The sequence below is a fragment of the Panthera leo genome, chromosome A3, assembly GCF_018350215.1.
Source record: "Panthera leo isolate Ple1 chromosome A3, P.leo_Ple1_pat1.1, whole genome shotgun sequence".
NCBI classification, from domain to species: Eukaryota; Metazoa; Chordata; class Mammalia; order Carnivora; family Felidae; genus Panthera; species Panthera leo.
Genome location: NC_056681.1, coordinates 41,256,582 through 41,270,094, shown reverse-complemented (window position 1 = coordinate 41,270,094; position 13,513 = coordinate 41,256,582). Strand labels below are relative to the sequence as shown.

The window sequence follows — 13,513 nt, the reverse complement described above, 5'->3', positions numbered from 1 at the left end:
AGAGAGGGGGAGGCACAGAATCTGAAGCAGGCTCCAGGCTGTCAGCACAGAGCCCCACGCGGGGCTCAAACTCACAAACCGCGAGATCATGACCTGAGCTGAAGTCGAATGCTTAACCGACTGAGCCACCCAGGTGCCCCTAAAATACTTTTTTAAATCAGAAGGTTGAATTCATTTTCATTACATGAGTACTTATTGAGCTCAGGGTATGTTAAATTTGGTGTGCCTGTTGGTGAGGATGAACCAAGGATGTTAAAGGTCCAGTTTATAGTCTCTTCAAAGGAAGGAATCTTCAAGGATAGAACCTACGCTCTTGGTAATGATTTGCTGAAGCTGACAATCATGAAGTATGATTCAAAGGTGACCAATCTCTGAGCCTTGGTGGATGGGTGGTAGGTAGGTTAGTACTTGAAGACATACAAGACAAGCAGAGTGGGGGAAGGTGAAGAAAGCCATTTTAGATTTGAAGTCTGAAGTGCAGGGTCATATAAGGAGAGATGCCAAACAAGCTTTTGCATCCAGTCCTGAGGAAGAGAACTGTGAATAGACATGTGGATATTTGGGAGATGTCAATGTAGAAGTAACATTCATGAAATGAAGGTAGATGAGAGGAGTCGGGAAAAGGATAACAGAACTAAAAAATGACTGATAGATCCCAAGCCTTCAATATGGAAGTAACTGTGCCTGTCACTTGTTTTCATTTGCTCCTGAGGATGAGGTCGGGAAAAGGAAAACAAAACTGGAACCTTCCAACTAGACTTCAAACCATATCATATCCTCTCTAACTCCACCAATTCTGGAAAGTGGGCCATTCTCAATTTCTCATCAACACATGCCTTTAGGCACAATTACAGAAGAAATCACTGATGGATCTCTCTAAGCCTGGGAGTAGGAAATCTTGGTTAATTATGCTTCAAAATAGAATAAGGAAAAAAATGAAAACATTTGACATTATATAAACATAATAAACTTTTGTATGGAAAAAATACCATAAGAAATGTTTAGAAGAAAAATATTATAAACTGAGGAAAATGTTCATACCTTTTACCACAGACAAAGGGTTAATATCTTTAATATCTAAAGTCCTTCTAAAAATAGAGATTAAAAAGATCAAAAACTGGGTAGAAAATTGAGCAAGAAATTTAGCAGACAGTTCGTAGAAAAGAATAAAAATGGCCTGTAGTCATGTGAAAAGATGATTCACTTTGCTCATAATGAAAGAAATGCAAATTAAAATTACACTGAGAAAAGGATTTCAACCTAAGGTGAATTATCATGATGTAGACTAAACCTCCTACTAGCAACAGCTAGAGTCACTGGAGAAATTATTTAAGAAATCATTCACTCACTAGAGAGCCATCAATGCACCCCAAGCTTGAGGAGGTATAAAATCATGAGCCTGACATTCCACAAGTACCAAGAAGTTGAACAGAGCCTCCAGATATCTTATGAGGCTTGGGGGAAGGGCAAAACTTGGAAATCAAGGCTAACCAAGGAAGAGGTACCTAGAAAAGTACCTCAAGTTTTCTTTGGGGTCACCTGAAGGGTTATATTCTGGGGACAAAGATAAACTTGATATAGACCAGCTCTTAAAAAACCTGAAATCCAGGGGCATCTGGGTGGCTCAGTCAGTTAAGTGTTGCATGCTTGGTTTTGGCTCAAGTCATGATCTCACAATTTGTGAGATTGAGCCCCACATTGGGCTCCTCACTGACAGCATGGAGCCTGCTTGGTATTCTCTCTCTCTATGCCCTTTTCCCCTCAAAATAAATAAATAAACCTAAAAAAAACCGTGACATCCAACTTTTATTCAATTCAATCCTGATTATATTATAGTGCTCTACTCAATCCTACTGGCCTGTCAGAAGCAAAAGCAAAAACAAATCCTTTCTGAAATGTTATAAAACCACTCAGTGCCTCAAGTTATCGCTACAATTATTCACATAGTATCCAGCATTCAATGAAAAATTACCTGGCATTCCAGAAGCACAAGAACAAATCACCGAAAACCGAAGAATAGGACAACATATAGAGACATGTCAGAGATCTAGATACCGTAGACACAATTTTAAAATAGTGATTAATGAATTTAAGAATTAGATACCTGAGGTGTTTAGGTGGCTCAGTCAGTTAAGTGTGTGACTCTTGATTTCAGCTCAGGTCATGGTCTCACAGCTCATGAGATAGAACCCTCCATCGGGCCCTGTGCTGACAGCATGGAGCCTACTTAGGATTCTCTCTCTTCTCTCTCTGCCTCTTTCCCCCACCTCTCAAAATAAATAAACAGTTTTTAAAAAAGAATCAGATGCCAGTGTGGAGAACTTCCATGACAAAGAAGTTTATCAGATAACTAGACACTATTTAACATGTCAGGTATAAATTCTAGAACTGAAAAATATACTATAATTGAAGTTATTACATCAATGGGTGAGTCTGGTAGCCATTAGACACAGCCAAAGAAGAGATTAGTAAACTGAAAGCTAGGTTAGAAGAAAATATAAAAAGTAAAGTACAGATGAAAAATACAGAAAAGAGTTAGTAGATAGATATATGAGATAGGGTCTATTCTATGTGCAATGTGGCAAAAGCAATATTTAAGGCTTGATGGCTAATTTCCCCAAATTAATGGAAGATATCAAACCACTGTTTTAAGAGTGCTATGATCTCCAAGCAGAATTAGTGCAAAGCAAATCTCACTCTTGCCAGTAAAACTGCTGAAAACCAAAATTAAAGAAAAAAATATAAAATTATCTAGTGTATAAGGATCATTGACATCAAAACAGCAACAATAGGACTTACAAGATGACTTCTCAGAAAAAATAATGGAAGGCAGAAACAATGCAATGACATCTTCAAAGTGCTAAACAAAAGATCAGCAGTGCAAAATTCCATGCCAAAAAAGGGTCTTTCAAATTTGAATTTGAAACAAAACAACTTCAGGGCAAAAAAACCAAAACAAAACACCAGAATTTATTCAGGGACAAGAACAGTAGACCTACACTGAAGGAATTGTTTTCACCATACTCAAAAATCAATTCCAGGTAGATTTTAGAACTAAGTGTGAAAGGTAACTTGGAAAAATACCTTCCCATCATTAGGCAAAAATTTCTTACACAGGAGAAATAAAGCAATAGCTATCAGGGAGAAGACTGGCAATCTGGAAAACACTTAAATTAGCATCATTAATTTATCAAAACACACCACTAAGACAGTACAAAATAAGCCAGAGTGGAAGAAGATATTTGTGATATATATCACTGACTCCCATGCTGAATATAAAAAAGAAATAAATATGCAAAATAACAGAGAAAAGACAGGGAACCCAATAAGCAATCAGCAAGACAACAAACAAATATGTCATAAGAGGATATCCTGTTAGTGACTTAATTTTTTGAGTGACTTTTACCAAATCTCAGCATTTAAAAGCCCTGACTTTTCACTATTTAAATGACTACAGAATGTTCTATCTCCTTGTGTAACTTATAAAATGTTCTAACTCTCTGGGACACCGTCAGAACTAATAAACACATAACTTTATTGTTATTTTTTATAAGAAATGATTACTATGAACGGGAAATTAATTGACCTGACACTAAACATTATGCCCCTGACTTTCCCCTTGGGGTTGTTGTTTGTAATGGAATCTAAAGATATCTGTGGCTGATTAGTCCATGAAGTCTCTTCCAAGGTCATTACTATCAATGATAATACCCCTGGGGATATTACTATGGAGAAACCCCTGTGGCATCACGGAGATCTTTTTATCTAATAAGTAGGATACTGGTCAGCCAAACAACGCTCAATGAAAATGAAGGAACATACAAAACACTTTTGAGAACTGGGTGAGAGATGAAGGAAGAAGTTGAAGAAAGCAAAATCCCAAAGGCAAATAAAAAAATAGTAAACATTTTAGATGCTTGCCTTCTGTTTTGTCTTTTCAACCTTATTATTTTGTAATACAAAATATTCATGTGAGAAAAATCAGGTTATGTCACCATATCAGCATAGATTAGCATGAGATGCAAAGGCAGGTTTGAGATCCATGATACAGAAAGATGAAAACAGAAATCAAAGTTGTAGCTCTATATATTGCTGCATTCCAGGAGCAGAGGCAGGCATCATCTGCCAAATCTGCTTCCAAAGACACTAAAGGTATGTTTGACAGGCATTATTAAATGTTTTAATATCATGAACATGCACGATATGTGCATAAGGTAGGGATATATGACTGTGTGCAGTGAGTGGCATGCACGCACGCATGTGTGTGTGTGTGTGTGTGTGTGTGTGTGTGTGTGTGTGTGCGTGCGCGTGCATGCACATGCACGGTATATTTGGGAAGAGGGAGAGGCATGACAGACATTTGTTACTCTGACATGTGTGTGGTGTGGAACTGGTATTATTCTAACAGCTTCTACCCTGCTGGGCAATGCAACTGAGTGCCCCAGAGAAATGAGTCCATTTCATATAGAGGACAGAATGTGATCAAAACAAAAATTGCTTCTACAGCTTGTTTATTCCAGTTTGCCTGTCCCTCCCCCCAGTTTGATTGCTACTGCTTGGAACATAAACAAGAGGTACATTTCAGCGCTCCCAGCAGGAGATGAAAGATGCTAAAATAGCAAATGTCTGGGACATTCAGTACCTTTTTTATTTTCAATCACAAGAGCAACTGTCCTCCTCAAAGCCTTGATTATGGTAACCTTTTGTAGGTCAGTTGTATTACATAAAAACTAACAAGTAATCAGGTCTCATCATATAGAAAAGATACTGAGATACACATAGAATGCAGTTAACCAGATTTTTAATACATGAACGTGGAGAGATGTTGGAGGATTCGCCAACATTTTCTTCTGAGATTTGTGTTGACAATAAACTCCATGCAACAAATAGAATGGCAAATAATTATTTCTCAGAGTATATGGTTGCATAAGTGTCAGGACAGCCATAGAGAGCAGGGTCTGTCTGGAAATAAAGTGATATTGACCCAAACTAAGATGGTATTCTTGAACCATCTTGGCAACTTTTGCCTTCTCTATCTTTCAACTTTGCTGCTAATGCAGTGGATTAGATAATTATTCAGGAATGTTCACTTCCTATCTTCTACCATCATGGGAGTCTCTGGCACTGTCCCTTGACATTGGGCTTGGTGATGGAATTTGCTTTGGCCAATGGGCTATTAGCAGAGGTGAGTCAAACAGAGGCTTCAAACACATTTGTACAGTTGGAGCTTGGCCTCTTGTACTCCTGCTTTTTACCCCAAAAGGAATATGCTTTAGGGAACAGTGGATCCAAGGACTACTTGGATCTGAGTAAGAACTGAGCTAAACTCATAGTCTAATCAGTCCTTCTTAACCCAGACTAAATGTAGTTGATTCTCATATCCATGAGCAAAACAGAGCTGATTATTGTTCTAAGCCCATGAGATTGAAGATGGCCTGTTACATTGCATTATTATGGTGATAGCTACCACTCTTAATAATACATTTTTAATGGACTCTGTTCTGACATTGCTTCTTAATTTTGTCCCATAGCGTTCATAGCTATAAAATCATGAGCTTGATTTGTGCCTTATTTATTTAACACGTTAATTATTTAATAGATTTATTAATGGTAAAGAATTAATTTGTTAAATATATGTTCTTGTGGGGAGATTTCTGTACTGACTTTTTGTATGGTCTGCCCATTAGATCATCAATTGTTTTCCCTCCATTTTAGGGATTAAAAAATATTTAATGTTTATTTTTGAGAGAGAGAGAGAGAGAGAGAAAGAGAGAGAGAGAGAGACAGTACAAGTGGGGGAGGGGCAGAGAGATAGAGGGAGAAACAGAATCTGAAGTAGGCTCTAGGCTCTGAGCTGTCAGCACAGAGCCAGACATGGGGCTTGAACTCAAGAACCCTGGGATCATGACCTGAGCCAAAGTCAGATGCTCAACCTCCTGAGCCACCTATGCAACCCTTTTTTTAGGGAAGTTTCTCTTGTATATGTTGACTTCTAAATTCCAGGGACACCAAATGTTCCCACATAGAGCAATTTATTCCTTCTCTCTTCTATATATATCATTTTTTTCTCAAATTGTTTTAGTTTTTGTGTTCTTTTTCACTGTGAAAATCTCAAGCCTTTTTTTTTTTTCTTTGTCAGTGATTTGGTCTTTGCTGTTCTTAACTGATTTATGTTGCTAATGGTTGAAAATGTGTCTCCTTCGTTCTTACATTTCAGATCCTTATGCTGTTTTATCACCTTAACTTCAAGATCTTTAATGTTCTTTTGAAGTTCTTTTATAGCTATTATAGGGAATTTTAATCTTTATCTGGAGTTATGTTTTCTTCCACAATAGCTTCTTCATCTGTGTTTTGCTGGTTTGCATGCTCACTGGTTTCCTTCCTTCCTCCTCTCTGTCCTGGCTTCTGAGTGCTTTCAGGTCGAGATGTGTGACAAGTGTTCATTAGCGTGCTTCTTTCTCAAGGTATCTGTGGCCTACTTGTCCTCCAAGGAACTACCTAGAAGAGTGTTTTCTTTTGAAGATTTTCTTTAGGGGGAGTAAAGTAGCCAGAGCATTTACCACATTAGTTGTAGTGGATTTCTCAGCAAGAAAGAGAAAGACAGACAGTCTGTCTTTGGGTTTCTCTATTCTCTTTTGCTGTTTTTGTTGTTGTTCTTGTTGTTGTTTGTTTTGGTCTCAGCCTCCCAATCCAGGGAATAAATAAACTCCACAAGAGTGCTATGCAGACTCCACTGGTAGAGCGAGTCCTTTTTCATGGAGATTTCACTGGGGCTTCTCAAGCACCTCCGTCCCTGCTTCCTGCACCTCCAAAGATCTTGCCTTATTGATTTTCTCTTTTATTTTTTTCCATTTGGTGAAATTCCTGGGTTTTGCTAGAGGTAATTAGTTCTAGGCATTTGTTATTGGTCTGCTTTTCCTCTTCCATTTTCCTCGCAGCAGGAGATAATTGAAATGGAGAATTACAGAGGGTTTTCCTGTCTCTTTGGGGAAGGGAGAAATAAAAGGTGCTCAGGGCTGACTAGGTAGTTTTGTGGAGATTTCCTAGGGCTGCTCCTCTCCCAGTTGAGGAGGTAAATGGTGTTTAGTAAGATCCCATTCAGGGTTATTTCTGAGCCTGGTAGATTTAGGGAGTAGACTGGGGCAACACCAGTCTCATGCTTTCAGCATTTCTGGAGATGTATCTTTTCTTTTGCTGGCTACCAACCCATTCTTCTGTCTGATTACTGTTTTGATTGATGTTCTATGTATGATTGTTTTATTTATCTCCTTATCTCCCTGAATATTGTTATCTATGGGAAAAAGTAAGATGTGAAATCTGACTTCACACCATCATCTTAAACCCAAGACCAGATGCACAGACTGCTTTGATTTGTGTGACTGAGTGTCACACACTTGAGCGACATGTGTCACATACTTGACCTTGTCAGTAGCTGGTTTTTGGAATATTTATCAAATGATAGTTCTGATTATAGACTTGATGTTATAGCCTGAAGGTTTTTGTCCCCTTTCCCCCCAAATTCGTATGTTGGAGTTCCAATCCCCAATGCAACTATATTTAGAGACAGGGCCTTTATGGAGCTAACTGAAGTTAAATGAGGTCATAAGGGTGTGGACATAATTTGAGAGGACTGTGGCCTTATAAGAAGGCACAGGTCTGTGCCATGTGAGAATACAGTGAGAAGGACGCCATCTACAGGCCAGAAAGAGAGCTCCCATCAGAAACCAAATTCGCCAGCACCTTGAACTTGGACTTCCCAGCCTCTAGAACTCTAAGAAAACTAATTTCCATTATTTATCTATGGCACTTTGTTATGGTAGCCTGATCAGACTGATATATTTGATTTATATTTAGTTCACACTTCTTTGGGACAAAGGCATAATTGTAAACCATCTGTCCTCCACCCAATCTACTTTCTCCCCAAAACCTCAGTGTTAAAACTGCTACCTGACCACACAACCTCTCTTGATCACTTAGACAAATACTGTAGACACACACCCATGGCTCCCTCTCTGAAGTTAAATAATCAATTATTAAGCTGACAGGATCATGCAGGTGGAAAATTCACATGTTTCTACAAGACACCCTTTCCATGGCAACACCCTTCTTGTATTAATTGAGAATATTCTACCCTAATGAAAATCAGAAGCTGTCTTTAGTAGGAGATGAAAGGCAGTGACAGTAGCTGGGGGTGGGCATGAGATCATAATGTCTACAAATTCTTATTTTATGTTTTACCAGATGATATGCCTCCATACCAGTCCTTTGAGAATGGTTTGGAAATGCATCATTGGTTATTGTCCAAATAACTTCTCTACAGAAAAAAGAAAACAATATTTAGGAAGCAAAGCAAAAAAAAAAAGTCCACTAGATATTTCAGTGCCTATCATGGGCTGGGAGGCAAAATGAATGAGGCATATTTCTGTCTTCATGGAGTTTACAACCTAGCTGAGAGACAGAGAGACAAAGAGAGAGAGTTAACTGCTCACGAGTTAAATGACATTACCAAGAACTGCAGAGGCACAAAGGAGAGAGTGATTCACATTTTCTGAAGGGGATAAAGACAAACCTTGGAGGGCAAGGAGATAGCATTTAAGCTGGAGCCGTATGTCTGAGTCCGTTTCAAATGTTTTGCACCCACGCTAAGCATTTGGATAGGTAGAAATATCTCCTGTCTGTAAAACATCTGAAAGACTCAGCTTTTCACGTCCTCAGCCAGACTACCCTGGGCCTGGTCCTTTTTACTCTTCCTCCATCTCCCCTGCTGGTTGTGCTGCTCCCACAAAATCTAAAAAGCAGTTCAAGTTCCTCTGTGCATTATCACAACCACCGAAGGCTTCCCAGGTGTTGTCACATTTGGGTTAACTGAGCTAGATGCTGATCACATTCCACGTGCCTCTGGCTTTTTCTTTCCCTTTTCCAGGCCCCAATTAGGCATCTAATTCTCATTCGGCCTCATTATGCATTCCCCACCCCCTCCAGGGCCTGGCAGGGATGGAGACTACAAGGAGGCCCTTCTCAGCTGGAGGCTGCCAGTGCTGGTCTCAGATCAGGGTCTTTCCAGCAGGAATAATACAGATTGGGTGTCTCTCAAACTCCCCCACACACCATCACACACCCTTTGTGGCTTTTGTTTCTCTACAGCAACCAGATAAATCTGCACACAGCAGGGTCCTAGTGAACACAGAGATATGTATTTTTTCCAGAGGAGTCTCTTGATTCCTTCACTCTAATAGGGTTTTAACTATGTAAGGAGCCACAGTGGGGCAACTTTGGGCTTTTCAATGGTGCTTTATGTGAAATCTTTCATAAGAAGGAACTTACTGCTGGCAATAACCAAAGCTGGATTCTCAGAAACTTCATTGTACATTTAAGGCTCCTGAAAGAAAGTGCCTCTGACTGTTTTGGTTGCAACCCTGCACGGTTAAGTATATAGCTCTTTAGTCAAAGGATAATTTAATCCTATATATCCTTAATTATAGACTCCTTAATCATTTCCACTAGATTTTGCTCTTTTTGTATGTTGCATTTTCCGAAATAGCACAATTTATTCTGAACATTTAATAAGGCCTAGTGCAACACCTTTGTTTATGATCAAAGTACTAGAAATCTACACCCAGGAAGAAAGCTGCATCCAAGAAATAACTAGAAGATTTACAGAAGCACCAGAGGATGGTTATTAGAGGGCTCTGAACTGTAAGTAAGTGAGTTCAGCTCTGCTACAATAATTCCATTTCTGGTCTTGGCCCCTCAACACCAAGTCTTTTAGCTTTAGAAAAAAAAAAAAGATACAAGTTTTCCTAGTAGGAAAAGTTTTCAAACACACCTGGTATTAAACTCAAACCCATTTTCTTTTCAGCTTTTCTTCACAAAGCCCTGTCATAGATGCCCGGATCTTAACCTTGGAGCTTATTTGGATTTAACAATTTTGATGCCTTCTGAGAGTTTATCACCACCAGAGCAAACTCAAATACACACACACACACACACACACACACACCCTAAAAGACTGTCTAGGCCACATCCACTAAATATGTAACTAAATATGTAACTGCTATTAAACTCTGCCAGAAGCCTTTGACTAAAGGGAATTCAAAGTTACTTATGAGAAGTTGATGTTATGTTTGCCAAATTCTTCTGTTTAAGGACTTTATTCCTTTTTTAGGTTGTAGGTCTGTTATTTCTTGTTTTCTGAATGGCAATGCTTTCCTCCAGAAATAAAAAAGATCCTTGACCATATTCCAGTCCAACCAAACCCTTTCACAGATGTGGAGATATGGACACTGGGCCTCGGGAAAGTGCACAGTTGGCCCAGCGCCCCCTCCTTCCTCCACCGCACCCCAGGGATGAGGTTGGAACTAAAAGTTCTAACTCCACTCCTGGGCTGTTCCTAATACTTTACCCAACACTGGTGATAGTGGTGAGAAAGCTGAAATAGGACTGCAATTTGGGATGCTTGGGATGTCGTTCACATCCTGAGATGGCTTTGTTGGGGGAAGGTAGCACAAAATTATTCACAATGAAGAGAATAGGTCGCTGTCCCGTTCCAGGGACTTCTCTGTGGTCAGTGGCAGCAGGCTTGGTAGAAATGGTGGTGTGCCAAGGCTCGCCCCTCCCACAGGGTCTGCTATAGGGTCCTATAGCACAGACCATATTTCTCTGCCGGATATTTTAGAGTTGAAATTTGGTGGTTTGATTATCCTTTTCAAGATGGGCTCACTCCGTGTCTTCTTTAATCTGGAAAACCAAATTAACATCACTCTGGAACTCCTCCTACTGAGGTGAGAAGTACATGATGCCTTGGTTTGGAATCCAGGGAAAAGATTCCAAATGTGAGCAGCATAAGGTTTCATGGCTTCCTTGAGCCACTGGAGGATCTAGCGGTCCTGGGACTAAAGGGTGGTTGGGTATGTAATGATGTCATCCCCTGGGCTTCAGGAGTCTCCTTGGATTCATGCTGTAGCACCAGTCTCTTCAGGTTGACATCACTGGACTGCCCAGTCCTTTTCCTGAACCCCTGGATGCTCAGCTCCTTCACTGCCCTGGTGCTTTACAGCTTGACTGACTTGTGACTGCTGAATTTTGCTTTCATCTTGACTGATGATCTGGACTGAGGCATCCTGGTCTCTTCCATAGTCAGGAATGTCTTGTTTGTTCCAGAATTTTGACAACCAAGAGATCCCTAGTCCTCTGGCTGCCTTTTTTGCCTCTTCTGTCCGACTCTCATAGGTAGTCCTTCTGTAGTTGTCAAGGTGACTTTATTCCTTGTGTGGAAACAGCACCTCCAGTGAGAGAATGGACTTGGAGGACACTGAATAATGGGCCTTGCACCTGCTTTATCTCTTGACATTTAATCTCTTGTTCTAAGAGACAATTCAGGAAATTATTTCATAGCAGAAAAAGGAACATCCAGAATTTCCTTTTCAGGCAAAGAAATCTTAATTCTTTTTTTTCTCTCTCTCTCTCTTTCTCTCTCTCTCTCTCTTTTTTTTTTTTTTTTTTTTTTTTTGTTCACATACTTTACCAAACTAGGGATCCTGCCACATAATCTCTCTAGCAAGATAACAATTCACCTGTGAGAAGGAGGCAATCCAATTTTGATTTATTGATCTCAGACACAGTGCTTTTCTAAAAAATAACAGTGTATACTAGCCCATATGTGATTGTCAAATAAAAGCCTAAAGACCAGACTTTTTAAAGGGGAAAAAATAAGAGCTTAATTTCTTTCAATTTACAGAATTATATAGACATTTTTTGCCTGTAAAATTTTTTTTGAAAGTCCAAAATAATGCAGCAAGAAGCTGCATTATTTCCCCCCTGCTCTGGGAAGAGCTCTACTGAAAAGCTGCCCTCCAATTTCAGATTTCTGGTTTTGTTACATTTAACCCGGTTGCTATTTGGCTGATTTCAATAGAACATTGATTATTTGTGTGATTGTAAACCTTGGAGAAGGAAAGAAGACAGACAGGTTCTCATATACCAGTAAGTGTTTTCCATTACAAGGAAACCTGTATTAGAAGTGTGGTGATGGTGGTGGTGGTGGTGGTGGTGGTGGTGTGTGTGTGTGTGTGTGTGTGTGTTGGGGGTAAGACAAGGGGTGCTACTTAAGGTTTTATTACACAGGAAAGAGGTTTTATCTATTTTGTGGCTAAATTGCTACTATTATATGTCATTGATCTGAGGACACCTTTTCTCCCCCTACATTTTAACATCTGGGAAGTTGAGATGAATTGAATAATCAATGGCTCTACAATTGCTATTAACCTGGATTGAAGCCAAGTTCAGACAGAGGATTTACATTTGCTTGTTAGTCACTGGACAGCATTGCCAACCTGAGATCAGTTAAATTAAATTCCCTGCCTACAGTTTCTATGGGCCACACTGGGATATGAATTCAGGACACAGACCTGCAGGAATAGCACCAGTTTGTGGTGCAAGTTCTTAAGGGAGACTTTTTTTTAAAACCTACTTTCATCAATGCTGAAGGTAAGACACCCAAGTCTCCTGGCCTTTTGGAGCAGTTATTGTTGGTGCCTGGGCCCTCACACCTGGGCCACCTCTGAGTTGCAGCTGCAGTGGACACAGTAGCCGTGGGTACTTGGACAGTTTCCCCCATTGTGTGCCTGCATCTCTCTGCTTCTCCACTAGCAGTGCTCAGGTAGCTTGTTTGCTCTGAGCATAGGGTCGTCCAGGGGTCCTGTGCATATGGAAGTCCAAGAATCATTTGTTTATTAACCGTTCCTCACTAAAAAGTGCTGGGGACCTAACAAGCCCGGGGGTGACCAATGAAGGAAGGGAGCCATTGGATAATGCCCCAGCTTCCCTGTCCTTAGATGCAACAATTCTGTGATGTGTTCTACACAAGTCCTCAAAGAGCACTCTGTGGGAATGAGCCCATTTTCTCACAGTAGTAATCTGCTCATGACCCATACTTCATTGGTTCCTTCCCTTCTGTCTCATTTCCCTTCTCCTTTGCCTGTGCTTCTAGAGACCATCTCTCAAATAAATTACTTACACCCAAGGTCTGCCTCAGCATCTACTTTTTGGAGGGACACAAATTAAGGCACTGTCCCCTATTTCTCCTTGAACCTCCCCCAAGGGTATAGCTCTTTGTTGTCCTATATTGAATGCTCTAGGGATTTTTTTTTTAAAATGATTTCTTCTTCTTCTTCTTCTTCTTCTTCTTCTTCTTCTTCTTCTTTTGTGATGTTTATTTGGTTTTGAGAGAGAGAGAGATTGAGAGAGAGAGGAGTGCAAGTTGGGGAGGGGAAGAGAGAGAGGGAGAGAGAGGATTCAAAGCAGGCTCCACATTGACAGCAGCAAGCCCCATGCAGGGCTTGAACTCGCAAACAAACTGAACCGTGAGATCCTGACCTGAGCTGAAGTTGGACACTTAACAGACTGAGCCACCCAGGTGGGCCAGGGGAGTTTTTTCTTAAGCAGTTATAGCTAATGGAGGAGTAATTCAATTATAGATAATTGAAGGTATCCTAATTTCAATGACATACTATTA

At 40.1% G+C, this 13,513-nt stretch overlaps 1 protein-coding gene across 1 annotated transcript in view; it reads right to left on the bottom strand.

The window, feature by feature from the left end:
- The window catches only part of MACROD2 (mono-ADP ribosylhydrolase 2), a 2,023,701-nt gene that overhangs the window by 10,085 nt on the left and 2,000,103 nt on the right, over nucleotides 1-13,513 (bottom strand). The gene's annotated exons all lie outside the window — the stretch shown is intronic.